The 25,285-nt window shown below is 40.6% G+C and overlaps 1 protein-coding gene across 2 annotated transcripts in view; it reads left to right on the forward strand.

The window, feature by feature from the left end:
• Nucleotides 1-25,285, forward strand: part of CTNNA3 (catenin alpha 3) — a 958,387-nt gene that overhangs the window by 542,417 nt on the left and 390,685 nt on the right. The window lies entirely within an intron of this gene.

The following is a 25,285-nucleotide window of genomic DNA, read 5'->3' on the forward strand; positions in this document are numbered from 1 at the left end:
AATTTGAGGTTTAAAATCCAGATACTAATTTAAATTTTGCCCAGACTTGGGGTGTTCAAATCAGCCCATTCTATAAGTAGCTTTTAGCTGCCAACTTGAATCTTGGGTTGGGTTTGTGGCTAGAACTGGGTGGGAAAGAGTTTCCTCATCCTGCAGAAATGCTCGCAATTTAGAAAACTCTTCCCATTGTGTGTAGTGATGAAACAGAGACCTTTGGAAGTTTTTCATGAAAACCAGATGAGAGACTCCATGTATAGCCAATGACCTGGTGTATTGAGCACTATTGAGGGGGACCCAGATTCAAGTCTTTACTCTGAATCAGGCAGAACAGGAACTTGAACCTGAGTCTCACCACTCCCACGTGTCCCCTGACTACCTGGCTATAATGGGACATTCTCTCACTCTTGTGTTAGAGCTGTTCCATTTTATATAAACAATGTAATATCCATAGAGAGAGAGAGAGCGAGAGAGACTGACTGACTGACTCTAGCCCAGTGGTTAGTCCAGTCATCTGGGCTGTAAAAGATGGTTCCAAGTCCCTGTTCCTATGAATATGAAATTATTTATACAAAGTGGAACAGCTCCAATAGAAGAGATTGAGAGAGGCCCTGCCGAAAATAGGTGGGTGGTTAGGGCACTCAACTAGGAGTGGGGAGACCAACATTCAAGTCCCTGCTCTGCCTAATTTAGATTTCCCATGTCTCAAGCAAATGCCCCAACCACCAGGCTATTGACTATTCTGGGATGGGGTTCTCTCTCTCTCTCTTCCTCTGCCCAGAAATTCACTTATGGACCTGAGATCCCTTCCTGATGAAAGCTGTGTCAAAAATTATAGTGTTTTTTGGAAGTCTGAGGCTGTAGGAGGCACTAGCAGCATCTTGAAGATGTAGTAAATTGGAAAACAGTAGGGAAACTAATGTTTTACTGATGTTTCAATTAGTGCAGAAAATGTTGAGAGAATGTTCAGCCCAGAGGAAGAGGAACCCTATGCTACACCCCTTCCATCCTGGATTTGCCCCCTCTTATGTCTTCTCATATGTCAGGGCTTGTGACAACGGGCAGAGCATGGCTGCTTTGGCATAGGCATTATGCTGTTCCTGTAACAGGGAATTTCCTTTCCTTTGGCTAGTTGTGGCACCTGTATGGTCCGTCTATGCATTCACAGCAGTGTGCAGTGCCCAGAAGCATGGGGAGAATCTTTCCTTTGCTCTCTGAGGCTCAGATACTGTAGCTGAAAAATTAAGCAGCAGAAGCCATAATCTTATGTAGTTCTAGGTTAATAAAGGGGAAGAATGCTATTACAAATTGCAACACATATTCACTAAAGTTTAATGGGGAAAATGTTGAGTAAAAGAAGGTATTGAGATGAGCAGGAGACATAGTCCAAGCTAAAGAAATGAGATGACAGAGAAATAAGATAGAAAGGGAGAAAATATGCACTGGATTGCATGAATAATAAAATAATAAAATATATCATGGGGGAGGAAGTACATAGAGGGAAAGAGACTGATCTATTAAGGAACAGTGAGAGAAATGTAATAACACAAGAAGAGTTTATAGCTGGAAAAAGTAAGTCCTTTCAGTGTTCAGAAAGAGCATGCAAAATGCCAGAAATTAAAATCCAGGGCAAATTTTTAAAAACGTCAGTGGAATGTCCTGTGAGTTCAGCACTTTTGAAAATAGGCCACTTATTTAGATGCATAAATATGGAGTTGGAAGCCTGGCATAAGGAGCTTGACTTTAAAGGTTTTGACCACAACTATTAGAATCAGATTGTTATTAATTACATTAGAACAAGTTTGGTTTAAGTTGAAATAACTGAAGTTGACAAAACTCCAGGGCTATACTGGCCTTGGAATCCAGTGAAAAGTGGAAGAAAATTTCATTAGTTCAAAAAGGAGGGTTTTTTCTGATGTCATCCCCCCCTACTTTAGTGCACACCCATTTGTGTATCTCCAACAAGACAGTGACCGTGTAATCAAATCCTGAGAGCTATGTGCTTCTCAATCACTCTCCCGCTGCCTCATGGATACATTATTCCTGCCTTTGCCAAATTTCAATAATTCTCTGCACAGAAAGAGTAAGCTAGAGCACATTTGGGTACTGATCAAAATTTACCCTTCAAATATGTGTTAGTTGCCAGTGTGTCAATTTGACACCCGCCTCCCCCCATGTACAGGACTGGGTGCCCACAATTGGCTGGCTACATCTGAAACTGGGCTGAAATTCTGAGTAATTGTCATCACTGTAATGCTTTTTTTCCCCTTCCTCCTTAAAAATACAAGACACAGGAGGCAAAAAGAATCTGATTTATTGCTTTTTTAAAATAATTTGTATGGTCTTTTCACTAACAAAATGGCAAAATTCAAAATATGCTGCTATTTTAACTACATATATTTTGACTGCCAAAGTTTTGGGCTAGATTCTGACTCAGGACACAGCCCTGGTCAATGGGTAGTATGTAAGTGGCATCTCTCCAGGAGTAGCACCAGGAGACATTGTAATTCAGAGACACCCCATTGGGTCATAATTACTCTTGTGCTTCCCGCTTGCTTGGGTTGGGGTGGAATAGCAGTTTGCTGCTAGCCTATACCAATAGCAAATTACTACCCTCACCTTATGTTGCTTCAGCTACTCTGAACACTGGCTACTATTCCCTTGCTACCCATCTGCTGTGGGGAGAGAGTAAGCAGGTGAGTAGCCCCACTTACACCTGCATGACTGGATCCAAGATAGGCTGTAAGGAGGAGGGCTTTTATTCGATCCTACTACTTTGAACATAGTCCAAATACAGTCTAGCCCTTGCTTTGCAACATCAGAAAAATCATCCTTCAATTGTTTTCATTTAGGGAACCAGGGAGAGCCAACTGTGATTGATTTTTGGCAGATTTATCACACTGCCTCATTCTACATGCACAGAGATTGTTTTGGGCTATTCAAAAGTTAGGGATTTTTTTTTTTAAACCTAGTCATACTGTATAAAGTGAAAGCAACTGAAAAGTGTAGTATTCTCTGCTAGAGCCTAACTAGAGCCGGTGAAACTTTTTGGATAAATAGCTTATCGATGAGCAATTTCTGTCACCTGAAATTATTTCTGAATTTAACATGAGTAGTTTTGGCTATTCATAAAATGGCCAGAAGAAGAGGAGATGGTTGTGGTACTGCTGCTGCCCCTCCAACCCCAACTTCAAATCTCCACTCTGGAACAGATCCAAAATGGACTTTTTCAATTCACTGAAAACTTTAAGATTTGATTCAGCCCAAACCATTTTTCTGTTTATGGTTTGGAATGGCCCCCAAACAAAAAAATCAGTTATTGCCCCTGTTCTATTCCTAAGAGTCTCCAAGTATGGGAAATGATGCATTATGAACATGCAGACTCTGCAAATCTATTCTGCAAGCCATGTGCTGAGGCTGACCATGTGCCATTTTCCTGTCTGGCTTCAGAATGGTACTGCTGAGCTGATGTATAATGAGGACTGCATGTCCCTTGATGAGATATAATAATGATATGTACATTATATGACTATGACATGACTCCATTGTGAGTACAACAGACCACTTATATTTGCAGGGTCTCCAGTTTAGAGCTTGGTGATACAAGTTAAAAAAAATACCCCCCCAGCCATGATCCATCTGTAGAGCTGCTACTTTTTTTTTTTCTGAGCAGGAGAAACTGTGGCCTGCTAGTCTCCCTCTTGGGGATGTTCAGGCTGTTGCCTAGCTAAGTATTTGATTCAATAAGTAGACTTCCTACTACAGATATTTGAAGTGCTAGCAATTTGACTTTCTCCTTCACTCACCTGAAATTTGGAGAGTTGGGGCCTCTTTCCCCCCTCGTATGAAACAACAAGACAGAAACATAATATTGGATTCCACTGCTGCTGGTGCTTTAACAATTATACCACTGTGAGGGGCAAAGGTATTAATGTAGAGGCAAGTGGTTTTCAGGTACCTTGCTTAAATTCTTTTGCTCTTGGAGTTATTGGTCCATGTGGCAATGTGAATGAATAAACCAGTTCTGTGGGGTATATTTTTTATTAAAAAGAATAAGCAAACAAGTATAGAAATGAAACAAATATATCACTGAAGCTAACCTACCTTTATTTTATTAAATTAATTAAGAATGAACAATGCAATAATGAAATCAAGCTCACAAGTGAGATTGAATCAATAGAGCAATGGGTTAACGATGTTGTTGTTTTTGATCATTAAATTAATACAGCGGGTAATCAAATCAAATCCATGAGGTTGAACTGGATTTCTTTTTATTAATCCTGATTTATGAGATTAGATGAGGAACTTTTTTCAAAAATCTCAAATAATGTTCCAGCCACAACAGTGGCTTCAACCTAGCTGATGAAAGACATGAATGTCCATTCTGGTGTTGGACCCAGGATAGGTGGTGAAATCAGCTTAGTTAGTCTTAATGAAATACAGGGACTGGAGCGATTTCTTTATAGATCCACTTTAATACTTCCTGAAATCTCTCTGCTGTTGCCATAGCTATTGTTTGTTTTATTCTTCTTATTCTTCCCCTCCCTGCCCCCACAACACACAATAGCACAGAATTTACAAAGACTTAAGATGATTACTGGACAAAGGACAGCAACGGTTTTTGATTAACACCATTTTAACCTCAATAGAATTTACTTGGATGACAGACTTGGGGCTTGCGGATTTATTTTTAGGGAAGTATTAATGGTGCTGTTTCCCCACAAATATTCATACACATAACACACCCTCCATATATTCACACACTGTGTAAAGTGGTGTCCCTCCCATGAGACAAAACTAAAAGAAAGCATTTACACTTCTACTTTGTTTCCTTGGGATCCATGGAGCAGCATGAGGTTTGCATTAATAAATAAAGAAAATACTGAGTTTGCAATAGAAGCTTGTTAAACTCACTTTATTAAAAGAGGACAAATATAGTCATGGTACAAAATTTCTCATTAAAATGATATTCAGCAGCTATGTTGTTTTTTAAACTATAGCCCCTCCCACATAAAAAAAAAAGTCGATGTCCCTGGCCTTTCATCTCTTTTTTCCCCTCTAGATGGCCTGTCCAGGAAAGAGAGGCCCTTGCTTCAGATCTTGATGAACTGAGCGAACACACACAGAGTCTTGACCTTTAAAGGGGAGAATTCCCACTTTCTTTGCCTCAGGCACCATCTTTGTAGCTTCAGGACCAATTAGATGATCCATAGCTCTGGATAAATTTAATGTGGTCCAAACTTCTTACACTGGGCAGACTTTTAGTCCTTATGTCACTATGTAAAGTCACACTGTTGTCTTGCAAAATCTGCTGTTGTAAGTGAAAGCCATGCGTGTTCTAAAAATATAAAAAGCATGGGATAAACAGGAGATGACTTCATGGAAGGTGTCTTAGGTGTCCCCTAAGTGGTTGAGTTTTCGGATGGCTCCAAGTTTGCTAGGCCTTGACATGTTCATGGATGTGTTAAATGGCACAAAAAACTGTAATTGAGCCTTGCTCACGTATACTTCTTCCACATTCTCTCAGCATTTCTTAAAATAAGTTTAGGGGCCTCTTTGCAACCATCATGTCTTTTTGCCCCTTGACTGTTTAGTAATTTGGGGAACTAACTGTTATGAGTTAACTGGGTGAAGGCTCACCTTGCTCTGAGCCACTTTAACCCAGAGATATAACTGCCTTAGCTCCTGTTGATATAAATCCCACTTAAGAAAAAGAAAATTAAAACATATAAACACCAAACTGCACACCCATGAATACATGAGATATTCAGAAAAGTGCTGATTTTCTGTGGGCTCAAGGTTTTCCTGATACAATAGCCAGTTCATCTAGTTCATCCCAGAATGGCTCTTCAAGGCTTTTTCCAACAAGGAAAGCAAAAATGAAGGGTCCCCCCATCCCATTCCCTTGATACTGGGCTATAACACCACACTTCAGTCTCAAGGGGAAAAGGAAGTCAAGCACTCCATATCCAAGGTATACCTTGGTTAACCAGTTGTTGGGTAATCAGTCTAAGTATGTCACTTCAGGAATTCTCAGTTAAATCTTAAAATTCTTTATTATGATAGTTCAACATTCTTTTCCATTTCAGACAGGCATAGAATATGTCGGGGTCCATCTAGTCTAATATCTTGTCTCTGAACAACGGAAGATACTTCATAGAAAGTGCAGAGATCTACCCCTGCCCATAAGGAAGGCTTCTTGCTGACTATGTCTACACTATGAAATTAGGTTGGTTTTATAGAAGTCAATTTTTAGGAATCTATTTTATACAGTTGACTGTGTACGTCCCCACTAAGCGCATTAAGTTGGCAAAGTGTGTCCTCGCTACTATGACTAGCATCGACTCACGGAGCGGTGCACTGTGGGAAGCTATCCCACAGTTCCCGCAATCTCTGCTGCCCATTGGAATTATGGGTTAAGCTCCCTATGCCTGATGGAGCAAACACATTGTTGCGGGTGGTTTTGGGTACATGTCTTCACTCTCCCCTCCGTGAAAGCAACTGCAGACAATCATTTCGCGCCTTTTTGCCTGGGTTACCTGTGCAGACGCCATAGCACGGCAATAATGGAAGCCGCTTAGCTCACCGCTGCTGTTGCGAGCATTGTAAACACGTTGAGCATTATACTGCAGTGTGTGCAGAACCTGGCTAACAGATGGCAGCACGAGAACAATTGTGATGAGGACATGGACACAGACATTCCTGAAAGCATGGGCTGTGGCAATTGAGATATCATGGCAGCAGTGGGGCTGATTGATACAGTTGAATGCCAATTCTGGGCCCAGCAAACAAGCACAGACTGGTGGAACCGCATAGTGTTGCAGGGATGGGATGATTCCCAGTGGCTGCGAAACTTTTGCATGCATAAGGCCACTTTCCTGGAATTCTGTGAGTTGCTTTCCCCCACCCTGAAGTACAGGAATACCAAGATGAGAGCTGCCCTGACTGTTGAGAAGCGAGTGGTGGAAGCTTGCAACACTTGACTGCTACCTGTCAGTCGGGAATAAATTTGGAGTGGGAAAATCTACTGTGGAGACTGCTGTGATTCAAGTAGGCAATGCAATCACTGACGTTCTGCTATCAAGGGTAGTGACTCTGGGAAATGTGCAGGTCATAGTGGATGACTTTGCTGCAATGGGGTTCCCTATCTGTGGTGGGGCAATAGATAGAATGCATATCACTATCTTAGCACCAGACCTCTTTGCCAACCAGTACATAAACTGCAAGGGGTACTTCTCAAGGGTGCTGCAAGCACTGGTGGATCACAAGGGACGTTTCACCGACATCAGTGTGGGATGGCCAGGAAAGGTGCATTACGCCTGCATCTTCAGGAACTCTGGTGTGTTTGAGAAGCTGCAAGAAGGGACTTACTTCCCAGAGCAGAAAATTACTGTTGGGGATGTTGAAATGCCAATAGTTATCCTTGGAGACCCAGCTACCCCTTGCTCCCATGGCTCATGAATCCTTATACAGGCAGCCTGGACAGTAGTAAGGAACAGTTCAACTATAAGCTGAGCAAGTGCAGAATGGTGGTAGAATGTTCCTTTGGACATTTAAAAGCTCACTGGCACTGTTTGCTGACTAGGTTAGACCTCGTGCAACCAATATTCCCATTGTTATTACTGCTTGCTCTGTGCTCCATAATATCTGAGAGAGTAAGGGGGAGACATTTATAGCAGGGTGGGACGTTGAGGCAAATTGCTTGGCTGCCAATTTTGAACAGACACCAGGGCAATTAGAAGAGCACAGGTTGCTGCACTATGCATCAGAGAGGCTTTGAAAACCAGTTTCATGACTGGCCAGGCTACAGTATGACAGTTGTGCGTTTTTCTCCTTGATGCAAACCTGCCCCCTTTGTTGATTTTAACTCTCTGCAAGCCAACCACCCTCCCTCCTTCAATCACAGCTGGCAAAGGAAATAAAGTCACCATTGTTTTGAAACTATGCATTCTTTATTAATTTAAAAAAAGGGAGATAACTGATAAGGGTAGGGTAGGGTGGGGTGGTGGAGAAGAGGAGGAGGGAAGGACAAGGCCACATTGCTTATTGTAGCCACACTACAAATCAAAACTGTTTGAATGACAGCCTTCTATTGCTTGGGCCATCCTCTGGAGTGCAGCGGCTGGGTGCCCGGAGTCTCCTCCTCCCCCTCCTCCGCCTTCTTGGGTGTTTGGGTGAGGAGGATATGGAACTTGGGGAGGAGGGCAGGCCATTGTACAGTGGATGCAGTGGCAGTCTGTGCTTTTGTTGGCTTTCCTGCAGCTCCACCAGATACCTGAGCATGTCCATTTTCTCCCCCATTAGCCTCAGCATTGCATCCTGCCTCTGCTTATCGCACTCATTTAATGCTTTCCTGGACTCTGCCACTGAATGCCTCCATGCATTCAGCTGTGCCCTATCAGTGCAGGAGGACTGCATGAGCTCGGAAAACATGTCATCGCGAGTGTGGTTTTTTTAACCTTCTAATCTGTGATAAGCTCAGGGATGGAGATGATAGGAGGAGCATAGAAACATTTGCACCTGTGGGGGGATAAAAAGGGAGAGTAAAATTTAAGATGATACATTTCTGAGAACAAAAGGGAGACTCTTTCACAGTGAATCAAGCAATTCACAGCAGAAAGCACATGTGTTTTAGGTACAAGGTCGCATTTTGCCTTTTAGCATAGTCATCTAGCACACCCTCCTCTGGTGGTGTAAAGGAGCCACAGAGGTGATAGAACTGGCTCCTGCAGAACCTGAGGTGCCATTTGCGGTGTGGGTTCCCCATCTGGCTTAGATCAAATGTAATGGCCATATACTCACTCCAGTCACAATAAAGGAGCACAGAAAGATCTCGTCGCAATCTTTAATCATTTATACAGCTGCTATTATTCAGTCACTGAGTGATCAGTGTTTTGTTTTTTTTGCAGAACATCTGATATCTTATAATTTTTTCTCTTCCATATCTGTAGTTTAATTAAAGCATCTCCTACTCTTCACTGTATCTTAGTGCTTCCCTTGTCAAGAGACTGAAGAGTTCTGAATAGTAGATATAATTGCATGTATAAATACAATAGACAGAGATTTCGACTTGTGAAGGTGAAGGTTCCTGCTGTGTACACAGTTACCCAGCAGCAAATCTGAGATGGAAATTAGAAGAGATAATTAAAATATCAATGGATGTTTTTACGTGGTTTCCATTTTAGTCTGAGCATGGACGTTCCTCTCAAATATGAACAATAGGATTTTAGAACGAGAGTGTTCAATTCAGTTTTCTTTGAATATAGAATGTTAATTGAGCTAAGTCAAATTGTCTGCTATATTGACTCATTTAGTGATATTGTAAATTAAGGAACACATTAATTTCTTATAGGCCAATGACCTTTCTAATTCAACTTGGGAATTCAATCTTTGATGAACAGAGGCATACCTAGATTCAGCTTTTAAGAAGGCCTTTCTTTCTTTTAAAAATAGATATAGGAAATGTAAATTATAATTGAACAATTTCAGGAAACATATCACTTTGCGATGTGACTTTCTTTCACAAGAAATTTCAAAAGTCTTTGTTCTGTTTTGGAACAAATAGAACCAAATTTTGAAATGGGGACATATCGCCCCCTAAATGGTAATGGATCCTGCACAGCTCCATGCTAAAAACACGTGGGGATTAACCCTGCTTCTAGGGAAGTCAATGGCAGAACTTAAATTCACTTCAGTGGAAGAACTTACTCTTTTCCTCTCAGTAGACAAAAATATAATGGGCCAGATCCTCAGCTGGTATTGTAAAATGTCATCATTCCAGTGACTTCAGCTGAGCTACTCCAATTTACATAATTTGAGTATCTGGTCATTTGTCTGCCTCTTGGATTCCTGCCCTTACTGTTCGAGTCCTGACTGTGTTTCAGTATTTTTATCCCATCAGAAAACCTTGATGATAGGTTTTGCTATAGGAAATCCCAATTCCTATCATGGGCAACACACTCAGTTATGTTTGTTGGGGATTTTCCATAGCAGCTGCATATGCTGCATGCATGCATATTTTTATTAAAAATAAGGCTCATCTCTTGATTCATTGTTGTCAAAGCCAAGACAGCTCTCAATTCTTTCTTGTGAAGTGAATTTTCCTTCAAAAATTAGTCCTTTTCTTAACCAATTTGGAAGACATAAAGAAAAATATTCTCTAAGTTATAAAAATGCACACAGAAATAGTTATATTTCATCACTTCCTAGAACAAGAAGAAACAGGATACACAAAAGAAACTCTGACAGAATCTGAAAGTAGGTTTATTTCATGAACATTTATAAAGATCTCGTGAGTGAGCCCTTATTTTTAAAGTGGGAGTGAATTTCTAGCTATTAACAAAATAATTCATACAACAGAATTATGTACTAGAGGTGTTTGAACTTCATCCCACAACCTGTGCTTTGGATCCATGGCCAGTGGAGAAGTATTGGATCCCTTACTTGTGGAGATTGTCAGTGCCTCTCCTAGAGAGGGCTGGCTATCTATTGCTTTGAAGGACGCAATCGTGTGAGCTTTTTATAAGAAATCATCGCTGGATGCTCACAGTTTTGTTAATTATCCACCAGTATCCCATCTTCCCTTTTTGGGTAAGATTGTGGAGGAGGTTGTGGTGAGATTATTCTCTCAGTATCTAGATACTTCTGTTCGTCCTGACAATTGTCAGTCTGAGTATAGATCTGGTTATAGCACAGAGTCTGTGTTAGTCAATGATCTCTCCCTGGTAACGGATGAAGATTAGTTGTCCGTGCTGGTTGATTTATCAGCCACCTTTGAGAGATCTATCGGTTGCCTTGAAGACTGATGAACATGAGATGTTGCTGACTTACTTGCAGACCCTGGCTGGAGTGGATGAAGCTGTTCTTCAGTGCCTTGTTCTTTTCTCTCAGAGATCTCAGTGGGCAATTGCTGTTCTTCCCAAACAGCTCTGTAGTGCGGGGTGCTACAGGATGCCATTCTGTCGTTTGTCTGGTTCAACATATATATAGGGCCTTAGGAGGCTTAGTAATGAGACATAGGATTTAGTGTTGTCAATATGTTGATGATACCCAGCTGTATGTGTCTGTCATCTGATTCAGATGATACAGTTGGGCTAGGGTGACCAGACAGCAAGTGTGGAAAAATTGGGACAGGAGTGGGGGGTAATAGGAACCTATATAAGAAAAATACCCCCAAATCGGGACTGCCCTTATAAAATCGGGACATCTGGTCACCCTAAGTTCAGCTGGTGTCTGAGATTGGGGCATGGAAGAAAGCAAGCTGGCTAAGGCTCAACCCAGGTGAGTGTGAGGTGACAGTGGGTTGGGGGAAATAGCTGGAGGACGTAATCCCTTTGAGAGGGTTTGTCTCCATTAACCACCATTGGTTAATAGTGTTTGTAATTTATTAAGAGGCATTTTTAGACCCCCAGCTATTGGATGATCATATTGCAGCAATGACCCAGTGAGCTTTTGATCCGCTGTCTGGATAGGACGTGACTTTGTCTTTCAGGTCCTTGCCACTTTTATCCATGTTTTTATCACATCAAGATTAGATTATTGCAATGCACTCTATGTGGGGCTACACTTTAAGTCATTCAGAGGTTGAATCTGGTGCAGAATGCAACAGCTCACTTACTAAACAGGGCTTCCCTTGGGGCACACATAACACTGATGCTCTGGGATCTACACTGGCTTCCCATTGGCCTCTGGGTGGAGTTTAAACTTGGTTAAGCCCTAGATGACTGGGACCAGGCAGCCTGAGGGATTACCTCTCTCCCTGTGCCATACTGCCACAGCTGTTGTCAGCAGGGGTGCTCGAGCTGGCTCTCCCTCATTATAAAAGAGATGAATGTTCTCTGTGAGGACTCCTGAGACTCTGGAGCTTGCTCTTTCCTTTTGTCTGAAACAGCCTGACTGGTGACTTTTCAGGCATGGTGCAAAAGACATCTGCTAGGTAGGTTTCTGAAGAAGGCTGAGTGTATGCTTTCTAGATGATAAAGGAGGTAGGTGGCTGGCTGGCGAACCAGACAAGTTGAAGCTGCTGAAGTTTAATTTAATTGTATTTGTTGCATGATTCATTCTGTTAGGCCACCTAGAATCTTGCATAGGCATCTTTATTATTTTAAATCTAAGGAAATGAATATACACTATGAAAAACTGCTACCCTGGTATGTTCCTATGCAGTACTAACAGCCACAGCCAGGGATTATGGATAACTAACGTAGGCCAAATGCTGAAGAGTGCTGAGCATTCACGAATCACAATGACTTAAAAGAGAGTTGTTGTCTGTTTGTATTATGGTAGCATGTATAGGCTCCAGCTGAGAGCAGGGCCCCCTTGTGCTATCTAAAGAGGCAAGACAGATAAATGATGGGAGGTTAAAACTGAGGCACAGAGAAGTGAAGGGACTTTTCCAAGGTTACATAGCAGATCAAAGGCAGGATTAAAATACAGGTAACTGAATTAAGCTACATCAAAATTAGCCACTTTTAAACTGATTTAAGTGTGTTCATATAAGGAGTTGCACTGTTTTAACTACACTGATTTAGAAACCAATTTCATTAAATCACTGCAATTTCTGTAGCTAGACTGGTCCTTACTATAGTACAACTTTATACTTTATAGTATAGCTTTAAGAGGCATAGGAATATCTGTTATGCTTCAGTGAGGATTAATGCTAATGCAGTTAAAAACTCCATAATACAGTTTTGGCAAAGAATACAGAAGCTACAAACAAAAGTTTTTCTAGCTTAATGTATTTATGGAAATGTTTGCAAATCCCAAGAAAGTCAAATAATAATACGAGCAAAGAAATTGAATCTGTGTTCAGTACATTTTAATAAATAATACTGAAAAATGAACAAATACAACAGACAGACTAGCTTGTTTTTCAGAACCTTTCTAGGCCTGGCTCCGGTGGAAGGCTGTTCAGCTGGAAACCAGTTTCAGACCTGAATGTGAGATTTGATGTTACTGGGAGCTACTCATGAGCAATAAAAAGTAAATGTACCTAGAGTTATGATTCACTCAGGTTCGGGTCATGCATATTGGGGTGGTCAGTAGCACAGGGCCAGGGATGGCATCTCAGTCCTCCAATGAGGTTCCTCTGGAGTTTCTCTTCCAGCATTCCGAGGGAACAAAAACAAACAAAAAAGACCAGGAAAACAAAAATAAACAGGAAAATAAATAAAGGAAATAAATAATCTGTCCCAGACGAGCTACACCCTGCAGAGGGGTGTTGGTTGACCCAGTTTGGCTCAGTGTGCACAGGTTAGCCATCAGAAAGTGTATAATCCAGCCAACATTCACTTCAGGGAACACGGATAAGGCAAGGGAGCAGGCTGTGCCTTGCAACAGGCCTACGCTTGGAGCTGAGGAGATTAGCAATCTGTCCTCTCACACGTGCATGCCATTGAAGTGAGCTTTTCCCCTTTTGAAATTTTCCTCCACACACACACACACACTCTCTCTCTCTCTCTCGCTCTAATTAATTTAAATGGGTGCTGAAGATACTGAATACCTCCCAGTAGACACAGCACTTTGTAAATAGAGTGCTTAAAATGCAGTTTCAGACTGAGCTGCTACTGTCAGTAAACTGTATCAGCCTTGCTCTGGACCACCAGCCTCTTTTTTTTCCAGAATTCAAGATTTTATTTATTTTAAAAAGTATGCTTCATGCCCTCACAGTTGTGAATACAGTGGAGTCGCATCATAGGCGCATTTAACGTACGTGATTTTAACTATACGCGCTTGGCAAAACAAACACAAAAGAGAAAAATAATAATTTAAATACTGTACCTGTAGTGCAGGCGATTCTGCCTGCCATTCCACTCAATGAGCATTTGACTATTCGCCTTGTGCGCTGACTTCAGAACCTAACCCCCGTGTAAGATGCGACTCTCCTGTACATCTTTTTAATGTGAAACAATGTAGTACTGAGTCTACAGACAGCCTAAAACAATAGCAAACCATGGAGTTCTCTAAATTGTGTTTTTGGAACTAGATTGGTGGAGACTCTAAGAGCACAAAGGTGCCTTCGGTTCTTTTTTTGCTTGACCCCTCCTGAGCTACACTTCTCAAGATCTGGCCCAATCTATATAACCTTTTGAAATGCAAAAATGATGTTAAAAAAAAAAAAGAGAAAGCAACAACTATTAGTGTCATTCCACTTAGGGCTAGATGCACATAAAGCAAGCTTTTAAATACAAGAGGTATAAGACAGACTATTTTTTATCCTGCATTTCATGGGGTACTGTGACAGGGTGTACAAACTCCGCACCAAATCGGAAGGAGTAAAGGGGTTATTTTGGACTCAAGTGCTTCCCTCCCCCAGCACGCTGACCCTGCAAGTTATTTATATATATATATTATATTATTTAAATTAATAGTATTGAGGATGCTGAACACCTTGCAGGATTGTGGCTTAGTATGGGATATCAGCCCATACAGGTAAACATTAAATTTAAACTGCTTTGACACAGTAAATTATTCCCAAAAGTTGCAATTGTTGATTTATAAAACAAAACAAATGCACCCACACACACACGCATGTGTGCGCACATGTGCACGCTCTCTCTCACACAGACACATACTCACCACCTTACCTACCTTCCTGGGCATCAAACAGTCAGATAGATTATTGCAATATCTGAGATACGTTTATGGACCTGAGAAAAGGGGTTTAGTAAAATCTTTTACTGTCCGCCCTGAGGACACGATAAAAAGACAAAAGAAAACTAATCCTGTCAAGCACAAGTTCTTAGTTCCTAACTGCTCAGTAGTTGTGAGGAATTTCCTCCGTAGGCATGAGATGTAAGACTGGGGCTTTTTGAGTCTTTTTTTGTACTTTTATTGTTGCTATTGTTCTGTTTTACATGTGATATATTTCCAGTCACAGAGACAAGGTGGGTGAGGTAATATCTTTTATTGGACTAACTTCTGTTAGTGAGAGAAACGAGCTTTTGAGCCACAAAGAGTTCTTCAGTGGTCATCCTTACAAAATGACCTCTGTAGGTATGCAGTAAATACTGTCAGTGGTTTCTTGGCTTAATATTACCTGGTTTGTCCTATTTTTGCATCATAGTTTTGCTTTTATTATTTTATGTATTTATTTGTATTACCATAGCTCCTAGGACTTGGAACCCTAGTAATGGACCAGGACCTCACTGTGCTAGGTGTTGTACAAACCCAGAACAAAAAGATGGTCCCTGCCTGTAACGGGTTGGACTCACTCCTGCGGCGCCTCCTGCTGGTGACTCCGGGAATTAGCTCAGTTCCAGTCCAGAGCGCCCTCTGCAGGCCGGTGATCCGCCTGTCTTCAGGCCCCCATGTCCCGCCTTGGACCCGGTGCCCTTTTACATGGGGTGCTGCCCCCTAGCAGTAACCCCGTTCTCTCTGGGTTTCCCCTGCCCAGGGAACCCCCACCCTCTATCCCCACCTTGCCTCAGTATTGGCTACTGCCAGTCATTGTCTAGCCCCACACTCTGGGGCTGACTGCAGTATCAGCCTACTCATCACAGGCAAGGAGGGTTTGGACCTGCTGCCTTGGCCTACCCCTGGGCTGCCCTCTGCAACCCCTAGTACCAGTTAGCCCTTCGCTAGGCCACAGCCTGGGGCTTTCTAGGCTGGAGCTCCCCAGCTCCTCAGCCTTTCCCCAGCCCTGCTTCACCCTAGGTACCTTCCCTATAGCCCCTGCAGCCAGGCCCTTCTTCCTCTTCAGGCAGAGGAAGACTGTCTGGGCTTCTGGCCTCCAGCCTTTTATAGGGACCAGCTGTGGCCTGATTGGGGTGTGGCCCGGCTGCAGCCACTTCCCCAATCAGCCCAGCTTTTAGAGCAGCAACTCTCAAGCCCTGCCAGGCCATTTTTAAACCCCTCAGGGCAGGAGCTGCTACACTGCCCCAGAGACCTTAGAATCCTACATACAAAACAAGAAACAGATGGATGCAGACTGATGTGGGGCGGGGGGTTTACAAGAACAATGAGACAATATCAGACAGCATGATAGGCAGTGGTCTCAGCCAGTGCTTAATTTGTGCCAGGACTTGCCAGGGCAGAGCCATGGCACCTCTAGGTTTGACAGTTCATAACCCCGGCATCTCTGGGCTTTCTGCATCAGTTATGAATTTTAAAAAATTGCCTGAGCCCTGCCACTTAATCGCTTGAGCAGCATCTCTTTCATTACAAATTAATCAGTGGTCTCGGCCCACCAGCAGCCTTCCCTTTGTCATGATTTTGTAGGCATCACAAGAAAGTAGCGTTCTAAGGAAGGTTTTAAAGAGGATAATGAGGTAACTTTGCAGATGTTTAAAAGCATGAGGGATAGCATGGGAGAAAGCATGAAGGTGCTTGTTTGAAAATTTAATAAGTGAGTGATGGAGGCTGACATCATGGGCGGATCGGCTGTGGGAGTCAAAAACTTGATAGTGAATGAGAGATGATAGGTTGTCAAATGCCATGAAAATGAAAATCAGCATCTTATTTTTGATGTGATAGAGAAGGGGGAGCCGGTACAAAGAGAAGGGTCACATAATCAAAGCTACAGGCTAAGAAAAATAAATCTTTGCAGCAGCATTCTGAAGGGGCAAGACTGCATTTGTCTAAGAGAAAATGATGTTGCGGTAATCAAGAAATGATGGGTGAAACCATACTTTTCATGTGTTTCTTCCAAGAAGATTATGCATCTGGATCAGGATTATTAGCAGGAAAATGGTACTATAGATTAAAAGGCAAAATAGTTCCTATGAGTTAAAAATATATGTCCTGATTTATAGAATATTTATGGACATGAATGACTTTATGCATACTTTAACTGGAAAAAAATTAGATTATTTTTGTAATTGCAGAGTATGAAGATGACAGTGCTGTTATGAAACAGTGAGATATTAGTGAACAATAAAACATTTCTGGGTTCTTCTCTCACACTGAGTCTATTAGTACGTCCACATAATTTTGATATACAGCATATGGATGCTTATTTCTTATGTGAGCATTATTTTAAGTATTCTACTTTAGAACTCATAAACAGCCTTGGAAGGTATTTGTCCATCCATATATGTGACTCTGAAACATGCCTGCATGTTTTATTTATATCTTGCCGACATGCTACTTAGAAAAGGCTCAATCCTTCAAGGATGCTTATCAGTCTTGTCTCAGGCCAGCAAAACACTTAAGCATGTGCATAATTTTGAGCACATGAGAAATCTCACTGAACTCAAAGGGACTACAAAGGTGCTTAAAATTAAGTACAGGATTTGCTGCATTGGGACTCAAGTGCAGAGTATTTTGCAGGATTGAGCCCCAAATGCATACAATGCAAATTTTGGCCTCTTGATGTCGTTCATCAAACAAAGCCTAATTCTCCTATTACTGAATTGAGCTTCAAGCTACAAATGGTGATATTTTCATTAATCTCCTTAATCACAATCTTTATTGCATAAGTGCATTGCAAAGGAACAACAGATAAACAACTAAAAGATTTGCCAGACTCAATGTGTCTGAGGGAGATGTTTCAACATCTAGAAATGTAGTCACCAGATAGGACATATTCTGTGTTATCGAAACTCAGAAAGGCAAACTGTCCTGGTTGAATATTGACTCTTCACCTTTATACAATTTGTTACTATTGTCATATGATGATAATATAAGGGTGTTTGACATATAAATATAAGTGAACATGTAGCAGTAATTTCTATGTTTCCTGTGATACTGGAGAAATCAAGTATCAGGACAGGATCAATTGTCATGATGAACAGGCTTTACTGTATTTTAGAGGGTGAGTTTCTTCTTTCTCCTTTTCTGAATTTGCCATGCTTTATTAGAGAAGTGTGATGATAAGGGTGACTCTAAAGATCATGGGTCAGATGGCTGGATCCATCCATTTATGCACCTGGCATGGTTCAGAAGTGATTTGTGCTGGGACTGACCTCCGGGCCAATATATGTCAGAGCAACCTTGAAGAAGCAAGAAAACCACAACTCATCAGAGCATCAAAGCAAATATATTTGAGAGGCACAAGCCTTAATATATCTATTTATAAAATATCATATGTATATATAATATAGGTTTGTTTATAAAACAGCGTATTCATTTGCCTGAATTTTTTCCCCCAAAGGATATTTTTAAGAGAGAATTTTTTTAAAATAATGCAAAATATTGGGCTTTCACAGCTTCACTTAGGAGACTATTCCACAGTCTAACAGAATTTACAATTAGGATCTTTTTCTGATATTCAGCCAATGCTTTTGTTTGCATAATGAAATTCCATTATTACTAGTAATCCTCCTTTGAGGATGACCTCCTAAGCAGTTGTTGTTCTAAGGTTTTTCCCATTGTTAAGTGTGGTGCTCTTTTAAAGGCATACATTTAATGGTATGAATTCTCTGAAAGCATTGAAATTGCTGAGACATGTTCATGCTGCTGAAGTTAGTCTCTGCACAAATATTCACAGAAGGATATCTCTTACTGTCTGTTTGTACAGAGCTAGCAAAATGGGCCCTCAATAGTGATTTAGGATCTGTACTGTACTAGTGATTTAGGATTTTGTACTGTAATACAAAGCATAAATAAAATAATAATAAAGTAGAAAATGAAGTGTCCTGAAAAACACATCATGGGGAATAGTGTCCTAGAATTCCTCATCGTGAGGAAGTGCCAAATCATCTGCAAACACTTGGAAGGTGGTAAGGTGATAGGAAATAACCAGCACGGATTTGTAAAGAGGAAATCATGTCAAACCAATGTGATAGCTTTCTTTGATAGGATAACGAGTCTTGTGAATAAGAGAGAAGCGGTGGATGTGGTATAGCTAGACTTTAGTAAGGCATTTGACATGATAGCAGTTTTCAGGTATCTAAAAGGGTGTCATAAGGAGCAGGGAGAAAACTTGTTCATCTTAGCCTCTAAGGATAGAACAAGAAACAATGGGCTTAAACTGCAGCAAGGGAGGTTTAGGTTGGACATTAGGAAAAAGTTCCTAACTGTCAGGGTGGTTAGGAATAAATTGCCTAAGGAGGTTGTGGAATCTCCATCTCTGGAGATATTGAAAAGTAGGTTAGATAAATGTCTATCAGGGATGGCCTAGACAGTATTTGGTCCTGCCATGAGGGACCTCTCGAGGTCCCTTCCAGTCCTAGAATCTATGAATTTATAAATCTATGAATAATTACTGAATAATGTGAGATGTCTGAAGTTTTTCTCCTGGAGAACTGTTGCTGGCTGAGACGGAAGGAATATACATTTAAGTGTTTCCTTTCTTTTAAAAAGTGATTCTCTCTTTCAAGAAGATTTATTATAAAATATATATGACAAGAATTTAAACATGAAAACTATTCTCTGGGAAATTAAATTTCAAACTTTGATTTTGAAGATCATGTTAGTGTAACAAATATTATCCCCATATTCAAAATGCTGAACAAACATTACAATTTATAAATTTTTCCACTAATGGAAGCTGTAGGCAGGAATTGCTAAACAATTAGGTGTGATTAATGTTTGCAATGTAACTGCTCTGTTTAACAGAATTCAAAATAAGAAGATTGGGTTGAATTACAATATCTAACCATATAAATGTATATTCAAAAAATAGTTGCTTTTTGTAAGCTAACCTCAGTTATGAAATAATCAACTCTCCTTTACTCACCCAGTTCTGACAACGGTATATTCCTTGCAAACTCTCATTTCCAAAGCAATGGCTGAAGATAATACACCACCAAGCAAGAGTTTCGATTAATCATTTAGAGCTGCTACTATCCTCACATACAAATCCTCTCATTTTGTTATTAGCAACCATTTATGAACGGTCAATCTACTACTATGAGGCCAGACTTAAATTCCATTTAAAATGAATTAACAATCCATACAGCTCATAGACAGTTGCTAATGATTAGCTACATAGAATGGATTAAACTTCTCTACTTATAGGCTGAAAGCACCCCTTCTGTTATGTAAACTGTTCTAGTTTACAAGTAGACACACATATAGTGCTACTTTCCATGCCACTTGATGGACCTCCAACATTTCAGTATTTAATCTTGCAAGGAGCACTCGGGGCCCGATTCAACATATCACTTAAACAATTGCGTTAACTTTAAGGATATGAGTAGCCCTACTGATTCACATCCTTAAAGTTAAGCACATGCTTAAGTGTTTTTCTAGGTTGGGGCCAGGAGTCAATGGATGAAATTCTGCCTTCTCTGATGTCAGTGGGGCTAAAATTTCACCCTATGGTGATTTACATGCTTAAATTAAGCACTTGCTTACTTGCTTTGCTGGGTTAGAGTCAGAGTGCTCAATATCTTGCATGTTGGAGCCCTGAATTAATTTTATATGTCAATTTTGTTTGCAGTGGTTAAAAATGGTTTTAGTGTATTCCTTTGTGGCCATTTTTACCCTTCCTAGTGAAGTGATTACATTATACATAATGAGTGAGTGGAAGAGCCCTTATCAAAATGTTTTATGAATCTTTAAACTAAATTAAGATTAAATATTGACTTCCTGAGATAGTTACATATTTTATATTTTATTTCACATAATTTATGCTCACTTTGAAAAAAAAGAAATCTGCAACTGCTACTCACTCTCTCTCGGTGTTTTTTCCGCAGTATCTGCAGGAAGTAGATAACCCTTATCTTCCGTGTCTTCAACCAAAAAACAGCAGGAAAAATTAATAAAGTTCAAAGAGAAACTGCTAACACTTTATCTTAAAGGCAGCAGTGCTACATTTTAAGAGTAGCTTAGAAATAATAATAATAATACCTAGCTCTTGTATACAGCTTGTCATCAACAGAGTTCAAGGTGCTTTACAAAGGAGAATCAGTATCATTATCCCCATTTTACAAATGGGGAAACTGAAGCACAGGAAGACAAAGTGATTGTTCAAGGTCACCCACTGGTTAGTAGCAGAGCTGAGAATAGAACTCAGGTCTCCTGAATCCCAGTCCAATGCTTTATACACTGAGAATATTAATTAGATATTTACAAAATAGTTTACAGATAGGATACAGTAAATATATGAATAAATATTGTAATTTGCAATGTGTCAGCAGAACAGAACAATTAAACATTTTACCATTATGCATTATAAATAGTTTAAATAGTCTTACATTCATATCTGCATGTAATTAATTATCATGAATTATAGATCAGTTACAACCTCTACAAATGCATTTATTTTAAGGGTTGAACACGTTATTATAAATGGCTTACTGAACATGACTATAGCTTTTAAAAAAAGATGCTAGTAAGAAACGATTTATTTAAAAAAAAGCCAGTAAATAAATAGACCTTTTGGATCTACTGATCTCTTAAGCTTTTTCTACGCTAATGCTTTTCACCTGGTGTTTACATTGGTAGCACAGTTTGAAAACAATGCATAATGCAGAATAATGTTTGAAGTGAAGGAGGAGGGAGCACATGTTCAACTAACATGGCTTAGCACATCTGACTAATTCCTGGAGAAACAGTGTGGATGCTCTAAATCAATGATAGACTTGCTTGATCATTTACAGTACTGCTGTAGTATTTTTTCCCTAGAGAACAAAGTATTGATTCCTCTTATTACACTAGCTCAAAAGCACCATCTTTCTGAGTTTTTGTTATAAGCTCTTCTCTCCTCTGACCAGCAAGTGCTTTTCTGGGAGTCTAATTGACTTAGACTATGTTGCAACTTGTGGCATGGAGGGCCAAATCCTAGACATATTAAAAAAGCACTTTTTTTTGTAGTTTTCTTTGGAAAAAGATACTGTTTTCCTTTTCCAGGCAGTAGGCTCTGTTTGGTGTTTCAAGACAGAATTTGTTCAGAGTACTAGCTAGAAAACCAATCTAATAGCAAAGAAACTGTGTGGGATAAGACAATGTAATAAATATTCTCTGGGTACCTTTTCTCAGAAACTTTTTTTTCAACTCTTCTCCCTTGTAACCTTTTGTTCCCTTCTTGTTAAAATGTTTCCAATTAATATGAAGTTGCTAAAGATAAGGGTGCAATAAAACGCAACTTAGTTTTCAAGCTTGAGCCTCTAGGTTGATTACAAAAAAATTATTTAGCAAAGGAGTGCTACACAACACTTTGATAAAACCAAACTTTATTTAAAAGGGAAATGATTAGTTAACCAAACAGGCATGCAATTACCACTTACACACAAAGATGTAATATGGTAACAGTGGGTGATCAATCCACTGACAACTGAATGAAGTACAGTTTTATAGTCCTGGTACCTAACAGTACTTTTTTATATTAATTGAAGCTCTCCCACTATTTGGCAAGGCTACTCATTTTACAATCAGTTACAATACTAATTAACATTAAGCTGCCATTTACCATAATTATGTTTCTGCCACCTCCTTATTGGCTCTTTATGTTACACATTATTTAAATTCACATCTGCAGCAAAGCCCATGCTATCAAGATAGATATATTTTAAACAAAACATTCACAATACTTAAAAACACTCATTACAAATCTTGTTCAAACCAGTCATAACCAGAACATAATGGTAACACACCCCTGCGTCATGTCCTTGCTAACTCTTACTTTCCCAAAACAGTCAGTCTCCAACTTATCTCTAACTTTCTCACACTAGTAACTTAAATGTCCCTCTACAGTTAATAAACCCAGTTTCTGTTTATTTCTTAACCTAAGCCATCCTATAGCTTATATCCTGCTCCAATTGTTACCATCTTAGATTTATTTTCCTAAGGATCAGATTGTGAATCACACTGGTGAATCCTTTAGGGTTGCTCATGAGCAACTACTTGACAACAATCTGTCCCAAAATAATCAGTAGTTGATACCTTAAAGTTGTGTATTCGTTGATAAAACAGCTTTTTTTCTTTTTGGATAATGTCATTTTCCTAGAGTGGTACAGTAATCTGAAACACCATCAGTGTGAGGCACAGATAAAACAGAATAGAGATTGAATCAGAAGTTCTGACCACACTATTAACCACATAATTAACTGTTCTGTAAATTAATATTTCTGGATAGAACCATTGTATTAATTTAAATAGAATAAATTGGGCAAAAGTGTTAACCTAACCCAGTCACTGTCCAGTATTAAACAAAGGCTGGGGTTTGGTATACAGAGACCTTAGCCTGCTTAGTACTATGGTGCAAACATCATTAAAAATCCTTTTAACCTTTCATTTGAGATAAAGAAAAGAAGGAAAAACAGGTAAAATATTTGAAATGTAAATTATTAAATAAGGCTTTCATTTTTAACAACATCTCTTCTTCCCTTTCCCGTTCACTGGGAGAGAGTATTTAGAAGGACCACTCTTCCCCACGCCTGGCTTGACCGTCTCTTTGATGATAATAAGGATGATAATACGTGTCCTTTTGGGGAAAAGAGAAGAAGTTAGTTGAGATGGAAGGAGCTGTTTTTGCTGCCACTGCTGTTAAAGTCCAATTCTATTTTATCCTAGGTAGTATTTGTGATTCAACTGGACCCAATAGAGATGAGGATGTCAACTAAATCCCTCTCTTTGGCTCTGTCTAGTCAGGTAATCTCTCAGGATCAGGATCACAAAGGCCAAGCATCCCAGGAGATGGTGTGGGGTTAGCAACCATGATGGTGAAGGTTGCTCCAATAGCCAGTTCTGCTGCTTCTCCTTTTTCAAGTGATTGCACATGTCCATTCCACTGTAGGTGTGTGCAGGCCCCAGGCACAGTTGTTGGACAACTTTTTCCCTCAGTGGTACCCATCAGGGCAGCTTGAGTGCTCTCTACCAGCCACTGCATGACAGTATAAAGGGTGTGGAGCCACCCCTAATTTCCCTCAGTTTGTTCTTATTGCTAGCGACGAATGTTGGAGCACATCCAGTCTTGCTATCACAAGTTTATTTCTCTCACTCCTTGTCTATAGTCAGTTTCTTGTTTAGTACTTAGTTGTTAGTTAGATATTGTGTATTGTTAATGTTAGGTTTTAGTTGTTAGGTCCCTTTTGGACCAAATTTTATTTTTGGGACTGGGACTCGCTCTTTGGGGGCTCAAGTCCTGCTGGTTGTGTGCCAGACCAATGCCAGTCAGTGACCCACACTCCCACTGCCTAAAATGTCTGGGGCCCCACATCAGTGACAAATGTCACATTTTCAGAGAGTTTAAGCCTTGCTCAAACAGAGCCTCGAGACTTATGTGTCTCCCTGTGGAGGTGGCACTTCATTCTCTATTGGAGCCATCGAGTTCAGAGTGTCCTCTGAGTGCGGCACCATCAGTACGGAGTGTGCCTTCCGAGATGTCTTTGGCACCATGTTCTGTGTCTCTGAAGAAGAGATACAGATCTGCCAAAGACACAGTACCTTGACCAGCAATACCTTCAGAACAAAGGCCTTCTAAAAGCAAAAGCGCTGGAAGGGACTCTGAAGGTATGTGTTCACCAAAGTGCTCCTTTGCTGCAAAAGGGGGTTCATCATCTCTGGAACCTGTGCCAGGTCCATCGAGGCCAATGTCTGAAGTTTCTATTTGTCAGACATAAGACCCAGTCCTGGTACTGACAATGCTAGAAGTATACACTGCTGCCAGAGCATTACTTAACCTATTGGTACTAGTGCCCTGACAATGCAGAAAGGATTCCAGCCAGTACCAGCATCTGTAGTCCATACGCCAACTCCTCAAGAGCATCCGATACTGATGCTACTCCTGGTACCTAGGAGGCTGGTATACTCAAGCTCTCAGCTCCCAACTGAGCTCTCAGCCCCCCCCCCCGCGCCCCAGGCAGGGCAAGGTGTGTGTGTGTGGGGGGGGGCTGAGAGCAGCAAGTGGGGGGCAGGGGGCTAGCCTCCCCAAAGGGGAAGCTTCACCCGTTGCCCATGACAGACTAGTTACCAGTCAGAGGATTTCCTCTTGCATCTGTTTACACTATTAGGTAGCTAATGTCACACTGCCCCCAAGAGAATTGGCTCATTTGAGTACAGCACAAGCAGTTTCAGCAGATTTCCTAGCTCAAGTACCTATTTGAGACATTTGCAAAGCAGCAACATGGTCATCAGTGCACTCTTTCGCTGCTAATTATGCCATTTTCCATTAGTCCAGGAATGCTAGTTTCATAAGGGCTGGTCTACGGTCCTTGTTCAGGTAGGCTCCCTGTCTGCCTCTATGTTAATCTGCTTGTGAGTTACCTACAGCGGAATGGACAAGTGCAATCACTCAAAGAAGAAAAAATGGCTACCTACCTTTCTGTAACTTGAGATAATAGACTATCAGGGTTGGAAGGGACCTCAGGAGGTCTTCTAGTCCAAGTCCCTGTTCAAAGCACGACCAATTCCCCAACTAAATCATCCCAGACAGGGTTTTGTCAAGCCTGACCCTAAAAACCTC

The sequence above is a fragment of the Mauremys reevesii genome, linkage group 7 (assembly GCF_016161935.1).
Source record: "Mauremys reevesii isolate NIE-2019 linkage group 7, ASM1616193v1, whole genome shotgun sequence".
NCBI lineage: Eukaryota > Metazoa > Chordata > Testudines > Geoemydidae > Mauremys > Mauremys reevesii.